Source organism: Chrysochloris asiatica, unplaced genomic scaffold, assembly GCF_000296735.1.
Source record: "Chrysochloris asiatica unplaced genomic scaffold, ChrAsi1.0 scaffold00114, whole genome shotgun sequence".
Taxonomy (NCBI): Eukaryota; Metazoa; Chordata; class Mammalia; order Afrosoricida; family Chrysochloridae; genus Chrysochloris; species Chrysochloris asiatica.
The window spans coordinates 7,144,707-7,163,235 of record NW_006408632.1 but is presented as its reverse complement, the minus strand read 5'-3'; positions in this window follow the sequence as shown (position 1 = coordinate 7,163,235).

Here is an 18,529-nt window from a genome sequence, read left to right as displayed (position 1 = left end):
CACACACACACACACACACATATATATAAAGAGTCTTGTGATTGTAGATACCGTACCAATACTTTCTTAAAATCATCCTTGTCTAGTCAATAGAATCATGGTCTAGTCATTATTGTGAGCTTCAGAAGGAAAAAGTTTAGTTAGTAAAAACAGAAACAGAATTACCAGAACATAACCCTAGTAAAATCCTATTACAGGCTATTACACACATGGTGAAATAGCAGTCGTCTTCAGAAACCAGGGGTACTCGCTGCTTCGTCCCTCCCCCTTTTTCTCACACTCCTCAATCACCTCCCTCTCTCTATTTTTCATTTCCCTAGTTTTATTTTTCCTGTATGTTTTATAGAATGAGTAGTCAAATCATTTCAGGGATGACCCTACATTTCATTAAGACAAGTAACACTGTGTTGTATAATACATTTGCTTTTAAGTGCTGTTGACTTGATTCCAACTCATAAGGACCTTATGTATAACAGAATGAAGCACTGTTGTAAAATATATTTGTAGACCAACCTCCCTTACCAAAAAATCCTCTATCACAAGGATGGCTCAAAGCTGATTCTCCTATACATAGTTTTACTGGAATATTTGTCATATTCCATGTAAATACATGTTCTTGTGTTTCTCCCAATTAGATTCCAAAATCATGCATTGAAAAACTGCCAAGGACAACAGAATGCTCACTGTAGGAGTCCTGATGTGGCACTGAAGGACAAGCACTGGAATGCTAACTGCAAGGTCAGCAGTTCAAACCCACTCAGAAATCCTATACAGGGTCACTATTAGTCAGAACTGACTCCATGGCACTTAACAACAGCCAGAAATTCAAGCTGGATTGAGAAGGGAAAGTGGAAGGAGGAATATCATTGCTTACTTCAAATGGATCTTGGCTGAAAGCAGAGAAAATCAGAAAGATGTTTATCAGTGCTTTATTCATTATGCAAAAAGCATTCAACTTTTTGGATAATAATAGACTGTTGATAGCATCAAGAAGAATGGGAATTCCAAAGCACTTATTTGTGGAACCTGTACAAAAACCAAGAAGCAGACATTAAAGAAAAAAAGGGATATTGAATGGTTTAAAATCACGAAAGGTGTGCCTCAGGATTGTATCATTTCACCATACTTACTCAACCTGTATGCTGAGCAGATAATTGGAGAAGCCAAGCTACATGAGATTATGGCGTGAGGCTCATTAACAAACTCTAATACGTAGATATAACACAACCTTCCTCGCTGAAAGTGAGAAAGGCATGAAGCACTTACTGATGAAAATCAAAGAATACAGGTTTCAGTATGGGCTACACCTCAACATAAAGAAAACAAAAATCATTAAGTGGACCATAAATAGTTTTATGATAAACAGAGAAAATATGAAAATTATGAATAATCCACATTTGATGTCCATGCATGTGAAAGCTGAACAATGAATAAGAAAAACTAGAGAAGAATTGATACATTTAAATTATAATGTTAGTAGAAAAATATTAATATGCCATGGACTGCCAAAAGAACAAAAAAATCTGTGTTGTAAGAAATACAACCAGAGTGCTCCTTAGAAGTAAGGATGGAAAGATTTTGTCTCATGTACTTTGGGACATGTTATCAGGAAGGACTAGTGCCTGGAGAAGGACATCATGCTTGGTAAAGGAGAAGATCAGTGAAAAAGAGGAGGGCCCTTAGTGAGATGAATCAATACAGTGGCTACAATGATGGATTCAAGCATAGCAATTCTCAGGAGGACTCAAGACCAAGCAGTGTTTTGTTCTGTTGTACATGAGTTACTATGAGGTAGAACCGACTTGAAGGCATTAACAAGAGCAACACTAAGGAGTTTTACACAATTAATGAAATTCTCTCAGAAATGCTATGAAGTAGCTTTGATCATCCTTAGATATCGATGACTAAGAACAACACACAAAAAGATAAGTTATCATGCCTAAGATCAAACCTTAAATAATATCTGAAGACAGAATTCAAAGTTCATGAGATGCCAAAATCTATGCTGTATCCCTCACATATGTATCTAACAGAAAAGAGAGGTCAGTCAATGACCTGGAAATGTTAGGACATTCTGAGTGTTCGGGAAATAGAGTGCAATCCCAGGAACATTTTCCAGAGCAGGTGAAGCCTATCCTTAGAGATACGTAGGTGCCAACCACTGAGAAGGTGAAGATGTTAGAGAAAGAATTTTAGGCAGAGAGAATGACATATACACAAAGTTGGGAGGAAGGAGTTCAATCATGAGGTGTACATATGGTCACGTTTTAGGTGCCCATGTCAATGGCTGTTGGACATAAGAGGAGTCAGGTAACAGCAGATGCGAAAGCAAAATACAGAGATAACAGGCTCATTAGGGACATGGTGGCACTGTAGTTAAAACACTCACCTGCTCACTGAAAGGTCAGCAGATCAAAACCTACAGTCACTGTTGAATTAAATTAAAAACCAAATTAAAATCACTGCCTTCAAGTTGATTCTTATTCATAGCCTTAGAAACTCTCTGGGGACTTCACTGTATCCTATACTGTCGCTATGAGTTGAAATCAACATGATGGCAGTGGGTTTGGGGGCTTTATGCTTTTGTCAGGCTAACATTCTCTGTCTCACAGTAGAAATTTTATGAAGACCATACACTATTCCACCACTTGTCTGTCAGTTTGTCATACTGTGGTGATTTGCATGTTGCTATGATGCTGGAAGTTATGCCACAGGAATTTAAAACACAAACAGGTTTGTGGACAGGTTTCAGCTGAGCTTCCAGAAAGGCTAGGAAAAAGGATTGGCAGGCTACTTCTGAATATGTAGCCACTGAAAACCTTATGAACTGTAACAGAACACTCAGCTATAGTGCCAGAATATGAGCCCCTCAGGTTGGAAGGCACTCAAAATATGACTGGGCAAGAGCTGGCTCCTTACAGTAGAATTGACCATGATGACGTGAATGGTATAAAGCTTCATTTGCTGATGGGGCACAAAAGTGAGGAGAAACAGTTATAAACATTCACTAATAATTGGGACATAGATTGTATGAAGTATGAATCTAGGAAATTCAGAAGTTGTGAAAAAAATGAAATAGAATGCATAAAGATTGATATCCTAGGCTTTCGTGAACTGAAATAGATGGCATTGACCATTTTGAATCTAACAATCATATGATTTACTCTACCAGGTACAACAAACTGAAGATGAAAGGCATGACATTCTCATTAAAAAAAAAAAAAAAAATCCAAGATTTATCTTGCATTATAATGATGCCTGTGATAGGATAATATCCATGCACCTACAAGGAAGAACAGTTAATACTACTATTCTTCAAATTTATACGACAACCACTAAAACCAATGATGAATTTGAAGAAATCTACCAATTTCTTCAGTCTGAAATTAATCAAACATTTAGTCAAGATGATCACTGCTGGTGATTAGAATGCAAAAGTCAGATCAAAGAGAAAGGATCAGTCTTTGAGAAATGTGACTTTGGTGATAGAAGTGATGCTCGAGATCGCATGATAGAATTTTGCAAGACCAATGACTTTGATGCAAATACATTTTTTGAAGAACATAAAAGGTGACTTTATACATGGACTTTGCCAGGTGGAATACACACAAATCAAACTGACTACATCTGTGTGAAGAGATGGTGGAAAATCTCCATATCATCAGTCAGAACAAGGCCAGGGGCAGACTGTGGAATAGACCATCAATTGCTCATATGCTAGCTCAAGCTGAATCTGAAGAAATGAACACAACTGCATGCAAGTCAAAATATGGCATTAAACATATTCCACCAGAATTTAAAGACCATCTCAAGAATAGATTTGATTAATTAGACACTAATGACTGAAGACCAAAAGTCCTGTGGAATGACATGAAAAACATCATACAGGAAGAAGGTAAAAGATAATTTAAAATACAGGAAAGAAAGGAAAGACCTAAGTGGATGTTAAAAGAGACTCTGAAACTTGTTGAATGTAGAGATGCTAAAGGGAAGGAAAGAAATGAAGTAAAAGAGCTGAACAGAAAAAAAAGAGCTCAACAGAAAAGACCAGCTCAACAAGGTAAGTATTATAATGTAACATGCAAAGACCTGAGGTTAGAACACCAAAAGGGCAGAACATGCTCAACATTTCTCAAGCTGAAAGAACTGACAAAAAATTCAAGCCTCAGGTAACAATATTGAAGGATTGTAGGTTGGCAGTTCAAAGCCACCAGCAGCCACTTGGAAACCCTATGCAGGGTCGCTATGGGTCAGAACCAATTCAAGAGCACTTAACAACAACAAATGAAAAAATTCTGCAAAATATTAAGTGACGCAGAAAACATCAAAAGAAGATGGAAGAAATACTCAGAGTCACTATACAAAAAAAAAAAAAAGGTCAATGTTCAACCATTTCAAGGACGAGCATACGATCAAGTACTGAAGGACGTAGTCGAAGCTGCACTGAAGGCATTGGCGAAAAACCAGGCTCCAGAAATTGATGGACTGAAAATTGAAATCTTTCAACAAACTGATACAGCACTGGAGTCACTCACTCATTTATGTCAAAAAACTTGCAAGATAGCTGCCTATCCAACTGATTGGAAGAACCCATATTTGTACCCATTCCAAAGAGAGGTGACCCAATGGAATGTGTAAATCCTGGAACAGTATCATTGATATTACATACAAATAAAATTTAGCTGAAGATAATTCAAAAATGATTGCAACAATACATAGACACAGAAGTGCCAGAAATTCAATCTGGATTCAGAAGATGACTTTAAACTAGGGATAGCATTGCTGATGTCAGATGGAGCTTGGCTGAAAGGACAGAATACTAGAAAGACGTTTACTTGTGCTTCATTGACTATATGAAGGCTTTGATGTATGACAAACTATGGATAGCATTATGAAGAATGGAAATTCCATAACACTATGTTGTATTCATAAGGAAATCTGTACATAGACCAAGACACTTAACAAGTCACTTAAACATAGTAATGAGATAGTGAATATTTCACCAGCATTGTATTCTTTCACCATGTTTATTCAATTTGTATGCTGAGCAAATAATCTGTGAAGTATGACGAAGAATGTAGCATCAGGATTGGAGAAAGACTCATAAAAAATCTGTGTTATGTTGATGACACAACCTTGCTTGATGCAAGTGAAGAGGGCTTAAAACATTTACTTGATGAAGATCAAAGACTACAGCCTTCAGTATGAATATGTACCTCAATGTAAAGAAAACAAAAATCCTCACAACTGGACCAGTAAGTACCATCATGATACATGAAGAAAAGATTAAATTTGTTAAAGACTTCATTTTGCTTGGATCCATAATCAACACTATGGAAGTAGCAGTTAGGAAATCAATCGATGTATTGATTTTTACATTAGATAAATCTGTTCCATAAGATCTCTTTAAAGTATTCAAGAGCAAAGATATCAATTTGAGAATTGAGGAGCACCTGACTCAGCCATGATATTTTCAGTAGCCTCATATTCATGTAAAAGTTGGACATTGAGTAAGGAGGACTGGAGAAGAATCGATGCATTTTAATTTTGATGTTGGAAAAGAATAGTAAAAATACCATGATCTGAAGAACAAATAGATCTGTGTTGGAAGGAGTACAGCCAGAGTGCTTCTTGGAAATCAGGATAGCGAGATTCTTACTTCAGACATGTTATCACATGGAGCTAGTCCCTGGAGAAGGGCATCATGCTTGATAAAGAAAAGGATCAGTGAATAAAGGAAGAACGTCATATAAATGGATTAACACAATGGCAGCAACAGTGGGTTCAAACATAACAAAAATTGTGAAGATGGTGCAAGACCTGGCAGTGTTTTGTTCTGTTGTGCAGATAGTGTGGCTATGAGTCAGACTGGCTACAAGTCACGTAACAACAATACGGTATTAGACGGGGAAGGGGTAGGTAGAACTTCACTGAATGGTTTCCAATCTGTTGGGACCAGGCTGGCGAAAGGAAATAGGGATAAGACTCTTGTGGTACAATAATGAATAATTGCCATGAGGACTGACTGTGATGGTCAGAAATGTAGAGGTAGATGTTTTTTGACAAAAGGAGGGAGTGATTGATTTTGCAGCCCAGGAGCGGAGACCCCTTCGACCATCAAGTGAGAAGAGCAGAGAGCGTGACCCTACCCAGAGACGCAGTGATGCGAGGGATGGAGACAGAGATGATGACCATAGACAGCTGGAGCTGCTGGGGACAAGGGACCCAAGAGGGAGAGGGGCTGTGTGCACATGGCTGGGGTGTATTCTTTGGTTATTTAATGATGCATGGAGGGGATTGTAATCATTGCAATGAAACGAAATACGATAGGATAAATGTAGAACTGATGTTTGATGTTCTCCCATGTAAATCCACATCATTCACAATAAAACTTGAAAAAAAACAATACATTATTAGGATGCCTGGTGTGGTCCTGTGAGATAAACACAGGACTGCTAATCAGAATATACGTCTTTCAAACCCACGAGCTGCTCCTTGAAAACCTTTAACAACAATAGCAAAAACATGCATTATATAAATTTATTAATTTATTACTTTAAAAGCATTACTTTAAAATCAAGTCCTCCTACTTTTTTTATTCTTTATATTTAGTTATTACCTGACTTATTTCTAACTTTTAACTTTCAGTGTTCTTTTTCTCTCTTATCTCTGTACTTCAATGCATTCAACAGATAAGCTTCGTTTTGTAATTCATGAAATGAGGTTTCGAAAAGTTTTGTGAGTTTTTTCAGTTTACATTAAAGACACCACGGAAGTTTCCTTTTAAAGGAACCTTATGCCAAATTGCTTTGTAAAGCAAATAATGACCCTACACGCAGTCTTTCTATAAATCTAGATTTCCATATATCAGATTTGACTAAAAGAAAAAGAGATACTTTATTTTTACATCTGTCTGCTAGCAGTACTGGAACATAATAATATGCCAATTTGAAATACCATAATTTTTTATTCTTTTTCAGTGCTCAAAATGCAATCTTAGAAAATGTATTATTTTCCCTATCATCTCATACATGCTTTCTTTTTCTTAGTGGAACTTTAGAGGTTTTTTTCCCCCTAAGGATGTGGAGATTGTCAGCAAGCTGCAAACTTAGATAATCATCATTTATTGACAATTACAACGTGCCACATCTGGTATGAAGTACTCTGCATGCATTCTCACATTTAATTTTTACAACCAACTTCTGAGGTATGAAGATGATTTTGACCATTTTGCAATTTAGCAAGCCAAGTCTCAGAGAAGTTGAAGACTTGCACAGGTGTCCAAGCTGTGCTCCAAATCAAGTCTGCCTGACTGAAGAGCCACAAAAAGCGCTAAACTTTGGGTGTGCTGTTACTATGGGAATAATGAAAGTTAAGAACAATTTTGTTCTCATAGGCAGTGACAAAGCTTCTGTTGGGGTTAGGGAGGAAACACTCCTATCCAGAACATTTTCAAGACAACCAACATAGACCAGAACTACTACTCATAGTCAGTTGCCTAGATAAGACTCATGTTGGGGGCCACATTTTTAAATGTTTTCTTCATTTGCAGCAGTCACCTTTGACAAACAAATTAAGATTCTACTGACTTCTTAGGATGAAGCACCCTTTGCATATACTGTTACTGTTACTGGGTACCTTCAGGTTGATTCCCAGTGGAGTGGGAGGAAAACATGAAGGGAGGCAGGGAGGGACAATCAAAGCAGAACTGGTATCAACACATTCAAAGACCCCATGTGACGGAGTAGAGCTGCCCCATAGGCTTTTCTTGGTTGTAATCTTTATGGAAGCAGATTACCTGGGCTTTCTCCTGTACAGCCACTAGGTGGGTTTCAACTGCCAACCTTTTGGTAAACAGCTGAGAGCTTAAAACTATTACACCACTAGGGCTTCTGGCATGTACTAGATGCCTTCTTTCTTTTCTTTTCATTCTTTCATGGTGTTTTTTCTTCATATTTGTCTTACTAAAAAGGTAAATTCAGATTAACAGCATGTGTATTACACAGAACCCTTACCCTGGCTAACAAAAGTCTTATCTAGGCAACTGTAGCCTTTAAGAAGAAAATGGGGGGTGGGGTGGGGGTGGGAATTAATTCTGTCTTTGTGCCTGTTATGAATCAGGATGGTATTCCAGAGCAACCTTGATTTTCAGCCAGTGTAGAGAAGGAAAATGAATGATATAGTCAGATCTAGAACCTAAGAGGAAAAATTCATATCTTTTCTGATTTGGCCAAACCACTGGATTTGAGACCAGTAAGTGAAGAATTTCAAAAAATTAAAGACTTGCATTCACTCCTGCCAATTAACTAAGTCAGTGCTATGGAGAGGTTACCTCCCCCTCCTCCACACACACATACTCTCTCTCTCTCTCTCTCTCTCTCTCTCTCTCTCACTCACACACACACACACACACACACACATTTTGTCCTCAGGAACTGACTCCACAGCACATAACAACAACAACAGCAAATCTCACAGCTTCCCCAATTTTACCTTTCATCAAAAGAAAGAAATTAAGCTTACCATTACCTCTCTTTTGCCTCTCTTCTTTTATGATCAAGGTGACTTATAAACAGCGGCAATAAAAATGATTTTTTTTCCATGAGTGTCTTCTCAATAATGTCTCTAAGAAAACAGAGAGGTTAAAAGATACGTGACATTCACAGATTTTGCCCCTGAAGCCACAAAATCCACCAGAGCATTTTCTTCATTTGACCAAAATGAATGGTCATCACAAAAACAAATGTAACTTTGGTATCCCTGATTTGGCTGAGACAGCTTAAGGGCTCAAACTTAATAGACTTCTTCTGACCGATTAGGATCTGGACGCAGGCTGCATCATCCTGTCAGAGCCGATAGCCAAGTCCAAACCACAGGCACGGAGCTGCCCTTGATCCATGACCTTAGCATACAAAATAACAGGCTACAGAATGGCTTAGGCTCCCAAGGAAAAAACTTTGAAAATAGTATTCGTTTTGCTTGGTGGTCCTTTACAGAAGACAATTAAGCATTAAGAATAGATAGATGCTTAAATAAAATGCCTAACAGGAAAAGTACATTTCTATATTCCAAAGGCTCAAGTAAAGCTGTGCCTAAGAAGGGATTAACTACTATCAGATGATATTACAACTGGATTAATGATGTTTCACACTCACTATATTTATAAAAAAGAAAGGAATCTTTTTTAAGGAGCAGATAAAAGATTTCAAAAAACTCTAAAAGCTAAAAATTAAAAATCAATAAATAATCTAAACATTAAAAACAAACACAAGACGATGACTATGTTAGTATATTTATTCTAAATGCTTAGTTGGAATATATTTTCTTTAAAAATAGCCCTGAATTTCAAGTAAGTTGTTAACTATGATCATCTGTAGACATTATGGGAAGTGTGTGTGTGTGCGTGTGCACACGCAAGTGCTCACCAAAGAGAGAGAGCAAGGACTTTCTCGTATTGATGCTTTATATTCCACCAGTTATTTTAAACCATTCTTATTTTAGACAATTGTTTTTGTAATAGATACACTAAAGGTGATCATTTTATTTTATTGCTAGTCATTGCTGACTGAAATATTTTGCCAGATGAAAGTAATTACTATGACTATATTACTTTTCTAACCTGTTCTGTGTATTGGATCCTAGGTATTCATCGTGAGAAATTCTGTTACCCTATTTAAAAAAAAAGTCATATGGCACTGTGCCCTGACCTTATGTAAATAAAGCATACAGCTGTTACACTGTTTTTATCATGATACATATTTTTTATATTTCCAAATGTTGTAGAAAATGTGTACCCTTTGTATAGAAATGTAAAGATAAAGAAAAATAGAATGATATGATAGTTAACATAAATATCAGAAGCAAAGAGATGCAACAATTCATGTTAGTTGAAAATAATAAAAACAATCCATACCATAATTCAAGAAGGAAGGGAGGGAGGGAGGAAATGAGGAAGGGAAACAGGAAGGTTGACAGAGAGGGACCAAGAAAGCAGAACTGATATCAACAAATCCAACTCCTCCAATAAATTATTGGCCAGCATTGCATACAGTTAATATTTACATATTTCAAATCACACACTTTCCTGTCTCCTCTATTCTAGAAAGCAGTTATGCAAACACAACTGCACTGCACATACCAGTTTTGTGTGGAAACATGGACACAGGGAAACAATCCTGATGAATACATATATTTGTTAGCTTTCCTTTCTGACCAGTTAATCACTCATCAGATTCCATCGGAGACTTCATACCCTAAAGCTGGATCCAGACAGAATAGTTGTGTGAGATCCAGAAGTACCAACGACATAGTAGGTCACAAGAAGTGATTGCTGTTGAGTTCCAAAATTAGAAGAAAAGACAAAAGATCCACTTGCTCCCTGGATTCTTTCACAAACTACAATTCTCTTAATTTCCCCACATATATACCTCCCTTCAATCTGCCTCTCTGTGGGGATCTGGTGTTGAGTCCCCAAGAAAGCAAGAGACAATTCATTGCAGCTGTCAAATTCAGAGAAAAGTCATGCTTTCAATGACACATCTTAAGACGTTTGTGGTCTTGACTTAAAAATTTGTTTTGAAATGATGAAAGACAGTACTGGGCCAGGTACTCGTTTCTCAGCAAGTAGACGGAAGGAACCTTGCCACAAAGTTTTATGGGGTATGATCTTACCTGGGGGGGTCACAGTAGGTTGTGATATTTTTTCTTCATTTTTTCCCATTTGTTTTAGATTGAAAGCATGAACTATCTTTGCCGGGGTCAAATTCTCCAAAAAGACTGGCTTGTTGGAGTCTTGCCAATGTTACTGCCAAGAGCTCTATTTGCTATCAAGGAAAATAAAAAAGAGAAAGCTTAGTTCACAAAAGGACTGATAGAAACTTCATAGAAGTCATTCTAAAATCCACCTGTGCTCTCAGGATATCCTAGATTGTTACATACCCCCAGAGTTCCCAAAGCATGGTAGACTGAAACGGAAAGACTCTTGTGAGCCTCTAATATTAAGAGAAACAATGTTTAGCAGGTGACTCTATTACAAAGGGGATGCATTTTATGGCATCTACTTGGTTCTACACCAAAATCACATAAATCAAAACATCATGATTACTTAAGACACAAATTCACAGGAGTCTCCAAAAAAACATCCTCAAGTCTCCGGACTCTCACTGCTATAGTTGCTCCTGCTGATTGTAGAGCCCTGTCTACATCAAGAAATGTGCTTGCTTATGTTCTTAGGAGGAAATGGGGTTTGAGTCTTGAAAGGTAGTTGAGGGCTGCATAGTAAATAGCAACTCTGTCTTTGAAGCTGTTGGAGTGGATGGATCCTCTGAAGGAGTGAGTGAGAAAAGAGAAGAATCAAAGGCTCAGGATGAGCCCATGGACCACCTTTCTAGGCAGGAAGATGGGAGAAAGGGGAAACAGGAAGCCAAAGTAGGCAGCTTACCAAAAGCAGATTGCCTCACAGAAATCAAGGATGTGACACAGTTACTTTAAGACTCCTGAGTTCTGGTCAACCCACTGTTACAGGTCATAGGCGTGGGTTGGCAAAATGACCATCCACCACTGGGGACCAATGAAAATGGAATGGTGGTATGAAAATGAGTCCCAGGGGGTTAAGGATAAAGTGAGTATAAAAGTATTGGAGCACAGCATTTGCTCAGGAATAAAGTTCCAAAGCAGGAAAGACGGATGAAGGGAAATAGTAAACACAGGGAAAAAGTGGAAGAGGGCTGTTAAATTGTGGGGATTACAATGAATGTCAACATAACAAAATATGTTTGAATTGTTGAATGGAAAATCAATTTGCTCTATAAACTTTCACCCAAACCACAATAAAATGTTAAAAAAATAAAAATCACAGTAGTACATGATTTGTTTGAAAGGTTAGGAAGTGAGGTTAGAAAAGTATGATGTTTCCCAGGAAAGACAGTAGGGCCAAGAGAGACATTTAATTTAAAGTTTGCATAACTAACGTTTCTGAATACAGATAAAGAATGATACAAATACGATGGGAAATTTTGTTGAGACAAAGAATTATCCAAATAACATACATAAATAAATAGCAAGTGCTTTTGAAGTTCACATAGTTTTTTAATGCATTCTTCAAAAATCCTATAAGCTTGAAATCACTGTCAGTCCTATTTCACAGATAAAGATAATCAATCTACCTATTCATGAACACAATTAATAAATGGTAGAGGTGAGAAGCTGGATTTCTGAATCTTACTCTTCCCTCTTTTTACCTTAGATACTAGAATTCCAATAATTGGAAGAATGACTAAAATTCACTAATGGACAAGAATTCAATGGTAACAAAAACAGTTTATGTAAGCAGATCATTCCACAGATAGATCCCACAGCCAAGCACCTTAATTTTACCTCAAAGGTGTTAAATAATTACCACTTAGCTCAGATTCTCTTCTCTATTCCAACAACACCATCAGCAAAAGTTAGGTCATTTTCCTTTCTGCCCATTGCATATGACAGCAGGAAGGGATGGGTTGCTAATGAATAAATGCCTACTTCAGTATTGCTCCTCTGTGTGGCAAATAAACAAGACAATTAATTTTCAAACATATTCATCATCTTCTCTCCAAATCTTAAGATATGCTCATGGCTGGTCTGCTAGAAGACTCATATCGAGGTTTATTTGTTTTGTTTTGTTTTTTTGGTACCAAATAGCTAAGGTAAGATTTTTATAAAGGATAATTAAGCAAGCGAATATAATAATAAGTGGAATGCACAATAAGAATATATACTAAAATATCTGCTTTTTGCAATGCAGAACTGGTGTTTCAGGAGATTAACAATTATGATCACCAGTCCTCTTCTGATTCTATAATACTCCACACAATCTTTTTTAAATTACTTTATTAACCTTTCCTCCTAGCACAGAAGTGCCCGATTATAGATAATATTTCAAAATCATCTGAGGTGTAAGTGTGTTTGATTTGCTCGGTAATTATTTATCTACTTTATTACATTGGCCAAGCACACAAGCTCCTTGACCAGCTTTATTTCAAGTCCAGTTAAGAATCAGGTCATATCATTTTGTGGATCACTCCCTTTGGATCCCAACTTACATAAAATTTTCATATTGGAGATGAGGATGGTGCCTGGAAACAGTACATTTTAAACCTGGGAAAAGCACAGCCTGCCCTGTCATTAAAGGTTTAAGGCACTGGGTTTAATGGAAAGAATGCTGTTCACAAGTGAAAGGAAGGTGCTTATTCTCCGCATGAATGAGAGGCAGGACATTTAAGTCTGAGCATGCAAATGTCCGCTGATGAGGTCTAAAAGCATATCACTCACACCCCTATGGTGGCCTTATCCAGGGTCTTTGTAATCTGTCCCTTGTCATTCATACTACACAGGACAACACTTCTAGTTCCATCTCAGTCATGAATGCATTTCTGACCTGTATTTTGACTTACTCAAGGCAGGAAGGGATGAGGCCTCAAGCAATGTCCTTTTAACAGGTCTGGAGGAAAGAAGGTAACGACTGCAAAACCGCATTGTGCTTTGCAGTGGGAAAGTTTGCCTACTCCAACTTTATAACTCAGGGGCAAAGGAAACAGATAACATTCCTGTTCTTATAGATGAAAACATAACCAGATGAAATGGGGTGGATGGCTTATTCTTGAGGGCCACCACCAAGATAAAAGCACAAAGCCGGAGGATGGTGTTTACTGTCCACAATCAACAAATCCTGAAATTTCCATATGTAGCAGGATCCAGGGCTGTGTTAGTAATACACGATACGGCTGGTCAGCTCAGTCACCCATGGAATTACGGTGTAGGGTATGGATGCCAGTATTTTAGACCCAAACCGAGCATAAAAAAACACAAAGTAAAATTCAGTGTCAGCACAAAGTTGACAGCAAATGATTATAACAGCTTCGAAGCTTGAAAAAGAGTGTAAATAACTAGGATCCCCTGCGGGCTCACTCAGCCTGCATACAGAACAACTGTGATGGACAGCCTCTGTGGTAAAAGTCGGGGGAAAGCAGGCACTAGGAAGATGCAAAAATTCCGCCAGCAAAGAGCCTTAACTGTCACCTTTCTGACTAAATCAGCTACTTTCATACAGGCAGAGGAACCATGCAATAGGCTATACCTTTGGAAGACCAATTGCTCCCTTTGCCTAGGAAACATGAATGTTAATTACCAGTTCTTCTGTGGTTATCAAGGAGTTGCAACCCTACCAGCTTTTGCACTTTGCAAACATTCCTCTCTTTGATCTTTAATCCCAGGCTCTTTTCTGTCCACAAAGGATTGTTATTCTGAACAACTCTGCTCATTACTATTATGTGAAAATAAAGGCAAAATATAAGAGCAGTCTCCATCCCAACTGAATTGCTAATTATTAGGTTGCCTTGACCCCAAATTAACCTTGTTTTTTTTTTTTCTCTCTCTCTCTTTGTATGCGTACACAAAGGTGCACACACACATACCTGCACCCAAGAACAAATGGGTTTCCATCTCTAAATGGAAATGACAAGCACTAAAAAATGACAAGTGCATCATGGTATGTGATCTCTAGCCTGGTGAGATGGACACTAGCTTTGTGAACAGACTCTCCTTGTGACTTGTACTTATACTTTCAAAGGAGAAAACAAAACCCTAGAAGTCTCAGACACACAACCAGCTAGCACTCCACAGGTTTGTAATTCATTTACAAGAGAATTAATCAATTAGCAAATGACCTCATTCCCCTTTGTTATTTACTGCTCTAGAATTGCATCTCCAAATGGAATGGCAGACCACTTGTATTGAAACTTTGCCCTTCAAACACATCGGTTTTATTTATCTGAATTGAGCAGATGCTTTACAAGGCCAGACCATTGTAACTGGACTGCTTGCTATTAGAACCTGAGTAAGATTTAAGCTAAACAGAAGGACATAAATATGACATCCTACAGACATTCATGATGATCAACTGTGCTGTATCATTGCCAGGCATTACTACTTATTCATATAGGAAAAGAGAGAGGCAATGTACTTGACATTGCTAAAAGGGAAACTATGGTCCCTGGAAGGAAAGGTGAATATGGAACTTACTCAGTTATTGGCTCTAGAGCACAACTCAGGGTCTCAAAATGCTATTAAATTGCAACAATATATACATTCTGCTTACATGCTTGACAATTTCCATTTTACTCAGAGCTCCATATTATCCATGACACCTCTTTGGAAGCAAAGATATCAGGCAGTCTTTGCTCAGGGACCAGGCGTTTATCAGGTCTCACAGATAACCATCACTGAGGGGAAGGTCTAGGAACTATGGTATGGTATAGATCTCATGGGATCCCATTTGCTCTGAGACTGGTCAAGAGGAAGCTTGGCTGTATGACCCCTTTCTTTACCTCTCAGGGACTCAGGGACATGTTGAACTCTGGGATATTTTTGGTTTCTTGCACAGCTACCATCTATGACTCTCTGCATCCTTCCATATTAGAACAGCTGCCAGCTAAGAGAATAGAAAACACTTTCCCCTCCAACCAAGGTTGCTGCTGTTAAATGTTGTCGAGTTGGTTCCAACCTATAGCAACCCTGTATAGGGTTTCCAAGGAGCTTGAATCACCAAGCTTGCAGTTCAAACGATTTTGTAGTCCAGCAGATTAACCCACAACACCACACCAGGACTCCTAACCAGGGAAGGGGTGGAAAAATATTTAGAAGCAAAGAACAAGTAAAAGATACAAACGTTTCAGCAAATGAGCAGAAAGTCTGTTTCGGTTGCTCTGTTTTTAAGTCAACAATTATGTATTAAATGTGCACAGAACAGCAAAGGCATTTTTGGTCCACTTTTACAGGTGAGAAAATGGGTCAGAAAAGCAACACTGAATCCCAGGTGTGCAAATGGCAGAACAATCCCGTCATCTATTGCTTTCGTGGAAGACTTCTGGGATCAGCTCAGTGCCCCATGTAGTCACTTGCCAGAGCTTTAATATAATAAAACACCCACACAGAAAACTTTCTCTCACCCTTGACTCTGTTGACAAAGGACTTAACGACAAAAAAAAAAATCTGAATGTTGTAAAAGGTACTGTGAAATTTACTAAGTGAGAAAATTAGAGGAAGATCATTACAATATGAATGAACACCCAGAGAAACAAATAAACTTCAAACCTTACTGGTCTTTTTTATCTTTCTTGAAAAACAGAATGGTTGGATGTGTATAGAAGCTAAACTCGACTTGTTAGCCGTGCTGAGCAAAGCTGGATTTGTTCACTCGCAGGAATAAAAAGCCCAACAGTGAATCTTGGAGGCATTATTTCTTAGCAGAATTAGCATAACCCAGCACATCAGAGTATTAAAATTTAAAAAGGATTTCAAACTGTCCTCATATCATCAGCAGAGTCATGTCACAGATTTTTTTTATGGGTTCGGCAGCCTAGGTGTAATTGTATCAATATTTTAATGCTTGATGCATATTGCCTGTGATCCATTGCTTGCATAAATAAAAAGCACCAATATTCAATTGCCAATGAAATAATCACACACTCTAGATCTTTATTATATCATGCATTATTTAATTACAATAATCAGAGTCCTTTTGAAGGTAAAACAAGATTAAAAAGGTTTTGTTTTATTGGATCTATATATTTGATTTAAACTTTACATGTTAGCTTTACATTAAGAATTTATAAGGCATCAGTTCAAATGGTGCTATTATAAGAGTTTATTTCTTTTATAATTAGTACAGTACTCTTAAAGTACTCTGACTAGGAGAGATAATATTTCAGTATTTTAATGAGCTTTTTAAGTGTAATTGATGTAACAATCATTGAATTACACATTTCTACCTGAAGAATAATGAAGGAAACATTTTAATGAGAAATTTAATCATTATTAGCAAATGATCTACTAAACTGCCATTTGCTGACATTTAAAAGCTTAAGAGCAGAAAACTGTATTTTCCTACATCTGCATCAACATCGACGGCGATTATGTTTCTGTTACTCTGATTTCCCAGATTAACTTTCTGCCTTCACTAATTTATTTATAAATTTGAGAAAACTTTCTTTAACCCAAAGTTGTCAGCTCCTTCCAGAAAGTGTGGGGCTTGACACATAGAGGAATAATTTAAATAAATTAGCCCCTTTTCCAGCCTTCAGCAGTTTTCAGCATAAAAGGGCTCTTTTCTTGTGAGTATTCATGCTTGCATCAGCTTGATTTTGATGAATGCCCTGCGAATTCCCTGATAGTACCTCAGACAGATCTTAGACCCATGTCAACAAGGGTTTTTAAAGCTCCCTCATTTAAAGAACACCTCAGCACTCAGATGGGGAAAGGCGTGAGTAAGGGGAGCCTACTCTGCAGCTCTGTCAACTGAATCCGTTGGGGTTTGCTGCTGGGTTTAGAAAAATCTCCATGCTATGGGGAGAGAGGTTAGGATGGAGACATTACAGTCAAATCTGTTACACTGTGTTTTGGGGCATACAAAGGAGCACAAGATAATATTAGGTAGGCACGGCTTATGAGATCCATTGTAGGACAGGAGAGGTACAAGGCAAGCTGGGTGACATTGGAAATATTGCTGGGTGTCACATTCATATCAGAACGCAGGTTGCCTTAGACATGATCCCTGGGAAAAGGACTAACACAGAACACTTGGCCTAAATTTTCCCTGGCTTTCCCAAGTGGCAACGTGTTTTGCTATTTCCATAAAACTAACTAGCTGTTGTCCAGTCTACTCTGATTCAAGGCAATCCCATGTACCAGTGTAGAACTATTGTCCACAGGATTTTCTTTTTTCTTTCTTTATCTTTTCTTTTTTTTTAACTCTCCCTGAAAACAAACATACAAACAACCATAAAAACAAAACAGTCACCACCACCATCATCAAAACTGATAGCATAACAGCAGCGGCTGGGGCAAATGTCACCTTCTGACTAAGGCATCCACCTAAAGGGATAGGTTTCTCAGCTGAGCAGATCTTTACTGACCATTTTCTGCACTCGTGCTGAGCGGAGATTTAGGGGCATTCTGGGATTCAGTCTGGGAGCACCTTTAGGACTACATGGAGTGGGAGAGGGTCTATACCATGCGATGTAAGCAGTCCACAGGCATCGAGGCCTCCTTAAGATTTTTGATGGCTGGTTTTTCAGAAGTAGATCGCCAGATCTTTTTTCTGAGGTGTCACCAGATGGAATTAAACTGACAACTTTTCAGTTAGCAGTTAAGTGCACTAAATGTTTTCACAATCCATAAAAACAAAAATCCATTGCTGACTCAATGCAACCCAGTAGGAGAGACAATTTCCCTATAAGCATCCCAAAGTTGTAAAGTTTGTGGAAGCAGAATGCCACATCTTTCTCTTGCAGAGTAGCTGGGAGATTCTAATCACCAACCTTTAGGCTGGGAATCAAGCCACCTGGACTCTTGCACACAGAGCAGGGATTACACTAAGGACCAGTGATTTCCAGGACTCACTAACATGAAGCGCCAATCCTCTTTTGTTGTTTGATTTGTATCATGTAAATGGTCAATCTAAACGAGAGATAAGAACTTTTATAGAACTACACTA